We start from the raw sequence: 10,537 nt of genomic DNA, 5'->3' as shown, positions 1-10,537 counted from the left end.
CACTTCGTTGGAAGACAGAAGAGTTAGGGGGGGGGACATGATCACCACATTCAAGATTCCCTAGGGAATCGACATGGTTGATAAAGACAGGCTGTTTAACAGAAGGGGCACACGCACTAGGGGACACAGGTGGAAACTGAGTGTCCAAATGAGCCACAGAGATATTAGAAAGAACTTTTTTAGTGTCAGAGTGGTTGACAAATGGAATGCATTAGGAAGCGATGTGGTGGAGGCTGACTCCATACACAGTTTCAAGTGTAGATATGATAGAGCCCAATAGGCTCAGGAACCTGTACACCTGTTGATTGACGGTTGAGAGGCGGGACCAAAGAGCCAGAGCTCAACCCCCGCAAGCAGAACTACTTGAGTACAACTAGGTGAGTACACACACACACACACACACACACACACACACACACACACACACACACACACGCATACACACGCACACACACGCACACACACGCACACACACACACACACACACACACACACACACACACACACACACACACACACACACACACACACACACACAAATAGGTGAGTACAAATAGGTGAGTACACACACACACACACACACACACACACACACACACACACACACACACACACACACACACACACACACACACACACACGCATACACACGCACACACACACACACACACACGCACACACGCACACACACGCACACACACACACACACACACACACACACACACACACACACACACACACACACACACACAGGGGCCTCGTAGCCTGGTGGATAGCGCGCAGGACTCGTAATCCTGTGGCGCGGGTTCGATTCCCGTACGAGGCAGAAACAAATGGGCAAAGTTTCTTTCACCCTAAGTGCCCCTGTTACCTAGCAGTAAATAGGTACCTGGGAGTTAGACAGCTGTCACGGGCTGCTTCCTGGGATCTGTGTGTGGTGTGGGAAAAAAAAAAAAAAAAAAAAAAAAAAAAAAAAAAAAAAAAAAAAAAAAAAAAAAAAAAAAAAAAAAATTAGTAAACAGTTGATTGACAGTTGAGAGGCGGGCCGAAAGAGCAAAGCTCAACCCCCGCAAAAACACAACTAGTAAACACAGACACACACACACACACACACACACACACACACACACACACACAATGGGATGGGATGGGATATAAGGGAAGTTAAGATGGAAGAGCCCTTGGGAATGAGTGACCACAGTGTATTGAACTTTGAGTACTTGGTAGAGCTAGGACTTATCTCCCCCAAAAAAGAACTAGGATTCAAAAGGCTGGCATACCGAAAGGGGAATTATGAACAGATGAGAAGTTTCCTAAGTGAAATACCTTGGGACACAAACCTCAGAGACAAGTCTGTACAGGGTATGATGGAATATGTTACCCAAAAGTGTCAGGAGGCAGTAAACAGGTTCATCCCGGCCCAAAGGGAAAAATCCGAGAAGCAACAGAAGAATCCATGGTATAATAGGGCATGTATCGAAGCGAAGAAACTGAACAAAAAGGCGTGGAGGAACTTCCGGAATAACAGAACACCAGAAAGCAGAGAGAGATACCAGAGAACCAGGAATGAGTACGTCAGGGTGAGAAGAGAAGCAGAGAAAAATTTTGAAAATGATATAGCAAACAAAGCCAAGACTGAACCAAAGCTACTCCACAGTCACATCAGAAGGAAAACAACAGTGAAAGAACAGGTATTGAAACTTAGAACAGGCGAGGACAGGTATACAGAGAATGACAGAGAGGTGTGTGAGGAACTCAACAAGAGGTTCCAGGAGGTCTTCACAATAGAACAGGGTGAGGTCACTGTGCTAGGAGAAAGGGAGGTAAACTAGGCAGCCTTGGAGGAGTTCGAAATTACGAGAGAGGAGGTCAAGAGACACCTGCTGGATCTGGATGTTAGAAAGGCTGTTCGTCCAGATGGGATCTCACCATGGATACTGAAAGAGTGTGCAGAGGCACTTTGCTTGCCACTCTCCATAGTGTATAGTAAGTCACTGGAGACGGGAGACCTACCAGAAATATGGAAGACGGCGAATGTAGTCCCAATATACAAAAAGGGCGACAGGCAAGAGGCACTGAACTACAGGCCAGTGTCCTTGACTTGTATACCATGCAAGGTGATGGAGAAGATCGTGAGAAAAAACCTGGTAACACATCTGGAGAGAAGGGACTTCGTGACAAATCGCCAACATGGGTTCAGGGAGGGTAAATCTTGCATTACAGGCTTTATAGAATTCTACGATCAGGCGACAAAGATTAAGCAAGAAAGAGAGGGCTGGGCGGACTGCATTTTCTTGGATTGTCGGAAAGCCTTTGACACAGTACCGCATAAGAGGCTGGTACATAAGCTGGAGAGACAGGCAGGTGTAGCTGGTAAGGTGCTCCAGTGGATAAGGGAGTATCTAAGCAATAGGAAGCAGAGAGTTACGGTGAGGGGTGAGACCTTCGATTGGCGTGAAGTCACCAGTGGAGTCCCACAGGGCTCTGTACTCGGTCCTATCTTGTTTCTGATATACGTAAATGATCTCCCGGAGGGTATCGATTCATTTCTCTCAATGTTTGCGGACGATGCTAAAATTATGAGAAGGATTAAAACAGAAGAGGACTGTTTGAGGCTTCAAGAAGACCTAGACAAGCTGAAGGAATGGTCGAACAAATGGTTGTTAGAGTTTAACCCAACCAAATGTAATGTAATGAAGATAGGTATAGGGAGCAGGAGGCCAGATACAAGGTATCATCTGGGAGAGGAAATTCTTCAGGAGTCAGAGAAGGAAAAGGACTTGGGGGTTGATATCACGCCAGACCTGTCTCCTGCAGCACATATCAAGCGGATAACATCAGCGGCATATGCCAGGCTGGCCAACATACGAACGGCATTCAGAAACTTGTGTAAAGAATCATTCAGAACTTTGTATACCACATATGTCAGGCCAATCCTGGAGTATGCAGCCCCAGCATGGAGTCCATATCTAGTCAAGGATAAGACTAAACTGGAAAAGGTTCAAAGGTTTGCCACCAGACTAGTACCCGAGCTGAGAGGTATGAGCTACAAAGAGAGACTACGGGAATTAAACCTCACTTAGTTGGAAGACAGAAGAGTTAGGGGGACATGATCACCACATTCAAGATTCTGAAGGGAATTGATAGGCTAGATAAAGACAGTCTATTTAACACAAGTTGAACACGCACAAGGTGACACAGGTGGAAACTGAGTGCCCAAATGAGCCACAGAGATATTAGAAAGAATTTTTTTAGTGTCAGAGTGGTTGACAAATGGAATGCATTAGGAAGTGATGTGGTGGAGGCTGACTCCATACACGGTTTCAAGTGTGGATATGATAGAGCCCGATAGGCTCAGGAATCTGTACACCTGTTGATTGACGGTTGAGAGGCGGGACCAAAGAGCCAGAGCTCAACCCCCGCAAGCAGAACTACTTGAGTACAACTAGGTGAGTACACACACACACACACACACACACACACACACACACACACACACACACACACACGCATACACACGCACACACACGCACACACACGCACACACACACACACACACACACACACACACACACACACACACACACACACACACACACACACACACACACACACACACAAATAGGTGAGTACAAATAGGTGAGTACACACACACACACACACACACACACACACACACACACACACACACACACACACACACACACACACACACACACACACGCATACACACGCACACACACACACACACACGCACACACGCACACACACGCACACACACACACACACACACACACACACACACACACACACACACACACACACACACACACAGGGGCCTCGTAGCCTGGTGGATAGCGCGCAGGACTCGTAATTCTGTGGCGCGGGTTCGATTCCCGTACGAGGCAGAAACAAATGGGCAAAGTTTCTTTCACCCTAAGTGCCCCTGTTACCTAGCAGTAAATAGGTACCTGGGAGTTAGACAGCTGTCACGGGCTGCTTCCTGGGATGTGTGTGTGGTGTGGGAAAAAAAAAAAAAAAAAAAAAAAAAAAAAAAAAAAAAAAAAAAAAAAAAAAAAAAAAGTTAGTAAACAGTTGATTGACAGTTGAGAGGCGGGCCGAAAGAGCAAAGCTCAACCCCCGCAAAAACACAACTAGTAAACACAGACACACACACACACACACACACACACACACACACACACACACACAATGGGATGGGATGGGATATAAGGGAAGTTAAGATGGAAGAGCCCTTGGGAATGAGTGACCACAGTGTATTGAACTTTGAGTACTTGGTAGAGCTAGGACTTATCTCCCCCAAAAAAGAACTAGGATTCAAAAGGCTGGCATACCGAAAGGGGAATTATGAACAGATGAGAAGTTTCCTAAGTGAAATACCTTGGGACACAAACCTCAGAGACAAGTCTGTACAGGGTATGATGGAATATGTTACCCAAAAGTGTCAGGAGGCAGTAAACAGGTTCATCCCGGCCCAAAGGGAAAAATCCGAGAAGCAACAGAAGAATCCATGGTATAATAGGGCATGTATCGAAGCGAAGAAACTGAACAAAAAGGCGTGGAGGAACTTCCGGAATAACAGAACACCAGAAAGCAGAGAGAGATACCAGAGAACCAGGAATGAGTACGTCAGGGTGAGAAGAGAAGCAGAGAAAAATTTTGAAAATGATATAGCAAACAAAGCCAAGACTGAACCAAAGCTACTCCACAGTCACATCAGAAGGAAAACAACAGTGAAAGAACAGGTATTGAAACTTAGAACAGGCGAGGACAGGTATACAGAGAATGACAGAGAGGTGTGTGAGGAACTCAACAAGAGGTTCCAGGAGGTCTTCACAATAGAACAGGGTGAGGTCACTGTGCTAGGAGAAAGGGAGGTAAACTAGGCAGCCTTGGAGGAGTTCGAAATTACGAGAGAGGAGGTCAAGAGACACCTGCTGGATCTGGATGTTAGAAAGGCTGTTCGTCCAGATGGGATCTCACCATGGATACTGAAAGAGTGTGCAGAGGCACTTTGCTTGCCACTCTCCATAGTGTATAGTAAGTCACTGGAGACGGGAGACCTACCAGAAATATGGAAGACGGCGAATGTAGTCCCAATATACAAAAAGGGCGACAGGCAAGAGGCACTGAACTACAGGCCAGTGTCCTTGACTTGTATACCATGCAAGGTGATGGAGAAGATCGTGAGAAAAAACCTGGTAACACATCTGGAGAGAAGGGACTTCGTGACAAATCGCCAACATGGGTTCAGGGAGGGTAAATCTTGCATTACAGGCTTTATAGAATTCTACGATCAGGCGACAAAGATTAAGCAAGAAAGAGAGGGCTGGGCGGACTGCATTTTCTTGGATTGTCGGAAAGCCTTTGACACAGTACCGCATAAGAGGCTGGTACATAAGCTGGAGAGACAGGCAGGTGTAGCTGGTAAGGTGCTCCAGTGGATAAGGGAGTATCTAAGCAATAGGAAGCAGAGAGTTACGGTGAGGGGTGAGACCTTCGATTGGCGTGAAGTCACCAGTGGAGTCCCACAGGGCTCTGTACTCGGTCCTATCTTGTTTCTGATATACGTAAATGATCTCCCGGAGGGTATCGATTCATTTCTCTCAATGTTTGCGGACGATGCTAAAATTATGAGAAGGATTAAAACAGAAGAGGACTGTTTGAGGCTTCAAGAAGACCTAGACAAGCTGAAGGAATGGTCGAACAAATGGTTGTTAGAGTTTAACCCAACCAAATGTAATGTAATGAAGATAGGTATAGGGAGCAGGAGGCCAGATACAAGGTATCATCTGGGAGAGGAAATTCTTCAGGAGTCAGAGAAGGAAAAGGACTTGGGGGTTGATATCACGCCAGACCTGTCTCCTGCAGCACATATCAAGCGGATAACATCAGCGGCATATGCCAGGCTGGCCAACATACGAACGGCATTCAGAAACTTGTGTAAAGAATCATTCAGAACTTTGTATACCACATATGTCAGGCCAATCCTGGAGTATGCAGCCCCAGCATGGAGTCCATATCTAGTCAAGGATAAGACTAAACTGGAAAAGGTTCAAAGGTTTGCCACCAGACTAGTACCCGAGCTGAGAGGTATGAGCTACAAAGAGAGACTACGGGAATTAAACCTCACTTAGTTGGAAGACAGAAGAGTTAGGGGGACATGATCACCACATTCAAGATTCTGAAGGGAATTGATAGGCTAGATAAAGACAGTCTATTTAACACAAGTTGAACACGCACAAGGTGACACAGGTGGAAACTGAGTGCCCAAATGAGCCACAGAGATATTAGAAAGAATTTTTTTAGTGTCAGAGTGGTTGACAAATGGAATGCATTAGGAAGTGATGTGGTGGAGGCTGACTCCATACACGGTTTCAAGTGTGGATATGATAGAGCCCGATAGGCTCAGGAATCTGTACACCTGTTGATTGACGGTTGAGAGGCGGGACCAAAGAGCCAGAGCTCAACCCCCGCAAGCAGAACTACTTGAGTACAACTAGGTGAGTACACACACACACACACACACACACACACACACACACACACACACACACACACACGCATACACACGCACACACACGCACACACACGCACACACACACACACACACACACACACACACACACACACACACACACACACACACACACACACACACACACACACACACAAATAGGTGAGTACAAATAGGTGAGTACACACACACACACACACACACACACACACACACACACACACACACACACACACACACACACACACACACACACACGCATACACACGCACACACACACACACACACGCACACACGCACACACACGCACACACACACACACACACACACACACACACACACACACACACACACACACACACACACAGGGGCCTCGTAGCCTGGTGGATAGCGCGCAGGACTCGTAATTCTGTGGCGCGGGTTCGATTCCCGTACGAGGCAGAAACAAATGGGCAAAGTTTCTTTCACCCTAAGTGCCCCTGTTACCTAGCAGTAAATAGGTACCTGGGAGTTAGACAGCTGTCACGGGCTGCTTCCTGGGATGTGTGTGTGGTGTGGGAAAAAAAAAAAAAAAAAAAAAAAAAAAAAAAAAAAAAAAAAAAAAAAAAAAAAAGTTAGTAAACAGTTGATTGACAGTTGAGAGGCGGGCCGAAAGAGCAAAGCTCAACCCCCGCAAAAACACAACTAGTAAACACAGACACACACACACACACACACACACACACACACACACACACACACACAATGGGATGGGATGGGATATAAGGGAAGTTAAGATGGAAGAGCCCTTGGGAATGAGTGACCACAGTGTATTGAACTTTGAGTACTTGGTAGAGCTAGGACTTATCTCCCCCAAAAAAGAACTAGGATTCAAAAGGCTGGCATACCGAAAGGGGAATTATGAACAGATGAGAAGTTTCCTAAGTGAAATACCTTGGGACACAAACCTCAGAGACAAGTCTGTACAGGGTATGATGGAATATGTTACCCAAAAGTGTCAGGAGGCAGTAAACAGGTTCATCCCGGCCCAAAGGGAAAAATCCGAGAAGCAACAGAAGAATCCATGGTATAATAGGGCATGTATCGAAGCGAAGAAACTGAACAAAAAGGCGTGGAGGAACTTCCGGAATAACAGAACACCAGAAAGCAGAGAGAGATACCAGAGAACCAGGAATGAGTACGTCAGGGTGAGAAGAGAAGCAGAGAAAAATTTTGAAAATGATATAGCAAACAAAGCCAAGACTGAACCAAAGCTACTCCACAGTCACATCAGAAGGAAAACAACAGTGAAAGAACAGGTATTGAAACTTAGAACAGGCGAGGACAGGTATACAGAGAATGACAGAGAGGTGTGTGAGGAACTCAACAAGAGGTTCCAGGAGGTCTTCACAATAGAACAGGGTGAGGTCACTGTGCTAGGAGAAAGGGAGGTAAACTAGGCAGCCTTGGAGGAGTTCGAAATTACGAGAGAGGAGGTCAAGAGACACCTGCTGGATCTGGATGTTAGAAAGGCTGTTCGTCCAGATGGGATCTCACCATGGATACTGAAAGAGTGTGCAGAGGCACTTTGCTTGCCACTCTCCATAGTGTATAGTAAGTCACTGGAGACGGGAGACCTACCAGAAATATGGAAGACGGCGAATGTAGTCCCAATATACAAAAAGGGCGACAGGCAAGAGGCACTGAACTACAGGCCAGTGTCCTTGACTTGTATACCATGCAAGGTGATGGAGAAGATCGTGAGAAAAAACCTGGTAACACATCTGGAGAGAAGGGACTTCGTGACAAATCGCCAACATGGGTTCAGGGAGGGTAAATCTTGCATTACAGGCTTTATAGAATTCTACGATCAGGCGACAAAGATTAAGCAAGAAAGAGAGGGCTGGGCGGACTGCATTTTCTTGGATTGTCGGAAAGCCTTTGACACAGTACCGCATAAGAGGCTGGTACATAAGCTGGAGAGACAGGCAGGTGTAGCTGGTAAGGTGCTCCAGTGGATAAGGGAGTATCTAAGCAATAGGAAGCAGAGAGTTACGGTGAGGGGTGAGACCTTCGATTGGCGTGAAGTCACCAGTGGAGTCCCACAGGGCTCTGTACTCGGTCCTATCTTGTTTCTGATATACGTAAATGATCTCCCGGAGGGTATCGATTCATTTCTCTCAATGTTTGCGGACGATGCTAAAATTATGAGAAGGATTAAAACAGAAGAGGACTGTTTGAGGCTTCAAGAAGACCTAGACAAGCTGAAGGAATGGTCGAACAAATGGTTGTTAGAGTTTAACCCAACCAAATGTAATGTAATGAAGATAGGTATAGGGAGCAGGAGGCCAGATACAAGGTATCATCTGGGAGAGGAAATTCTTCAGGAGTCAGAGAAGGAAAAGGACTTGGGGGTTGATATCACGCCAGACCTGTCTCCTGCAGCACATATCAAGCGGATAACATCAGCGGCATATGCCAGGCTGGCCAACATACGAACGGCATTCAGAAACTTGTGTAAAGAATCATTCAGAACTTTGTATACCACATATGTCAGGCCAATCCTGGAGTATGCAGCCCCAGCATGGAGTCCATATCTAGTCAAGGATAAGACTAAACTGGAAAAGGTTCAAAGGTTTGCCACCAGACTAGTACCCGAGCTGAGAGGTATGAGCTACAAAGAGAGACTACGGGAATTAAACCTCACTTAGTTGGAAGACAGAAGAGTTAGGGGGACATGATCACCACATTCAAGATTCTGAAGGGAATTGATAGGCTAGATAAAGACAGTCTATTTAACACAAGTTGAACACGCACAAGGTGACACAGGTGGAAACTGAGTGCCCAAATGAGCCACAGAGATATTAGAAAGAATTTTTTTAGTGTCAGAGTGGTTGACAAATGGAATGCATTAGGAAGTGATGTGGTGGAGGCTGACTCCATACACGGTTTCAAGTGTGGATATGATAGAGCCCGATAGGCTCAGGAATCTGTACACCTGTTGATTGACGGTTGAGAGGCGGGACCAAAGAGCCAGAGCTCAACCCCCGCAAACACAACTAGTTGAGTAACTAGGTGAGTACACACACACACACACACACACACAAACTACAAACCTTTACACTTTCTACAAAGTGATAGGGATAGGCAGACCAGTAAAGTGGTACATAAAGGCAAACCAACAAAATCTTTAGAGAGAGGGGAAGTGAAAAATAAGAAGAGTGGGAACAAGTTCCTGAAGACTGCATACACCAACATAGATGGAGTAAGATCGAAGATACTGGAGTTAAGTGATGTAATACAGCTGCAGACACCAGACATTGTTGCACTCACGGAGACAAAAACTTGAAGATGTTATTTTAAATGAGGTCATATCCCCAAGGGGCTACTCAGTATGGAGACGGGACAGAAAAATTAGAAAAGGCGGTGGCGTTGCTGTGCTGTTGAAAGAACACCTAAGGGTGAACGAAATAATGACTACCAATCCACAAGAAGTTGACATAATAGCACTAGAGATCTGCTATGAGGATGATAAAGTAATGATCATTAATGCATATAGTCCACCGCCAAGCAGCACATGGTCAAAGGAGGAGATAGATAGTAAACGAGAAGGTCTTATAACAACAATGAGAGAGATCATAGCGAGAGCGTATAACGATAGATCACGACTGTTGATAGTCGGCGACTTCAACTTGAAATCCATTGACTGGGAAGCACATGAAGCTAAAACAGAAGATTTTTGGACCTAACAATTTGTAGACCTCATCCTGGAAACATTCTGGTATCAACATGTTAAACAAGCTACGAGGATGAGGGAAGGGGACGTTCCCTCCATGTTAGATTTGATATTTACTAGGAAGGAGGAAGAAATATTTGACATTCAGTACCTTCTTCCCTTGGGTAAAAGTGACCATGTCTTTTTGGGAATAAAGTATGCAATGCCTTATAATCTTGAAGAAAATAAGAAGGTTGATGCAATTGAAAAACCCTGACTTTAGGAGAGGACATTATGGCAACCTT

The sequence above is a fragment of the Procambarus clarkii genome, chromosome 47 (assembly GCF_040958095.1).
Source record: "Procambarus clarkii isolate CNS0578487 chromosome 47, FALCON_Pclarkii_2.0, whole genome shotgun sequence".
NCBI lineage: Eukaryota > Metazoa > Arthropoda > Malacostraca > Decapoda > Cambaridae > Procambarus > Procambarus clarkii.
The sequence above is the reverse complement of the archived record's forward strand: the minus strand, read 5'-3'. Positions refer to the sequence as shown.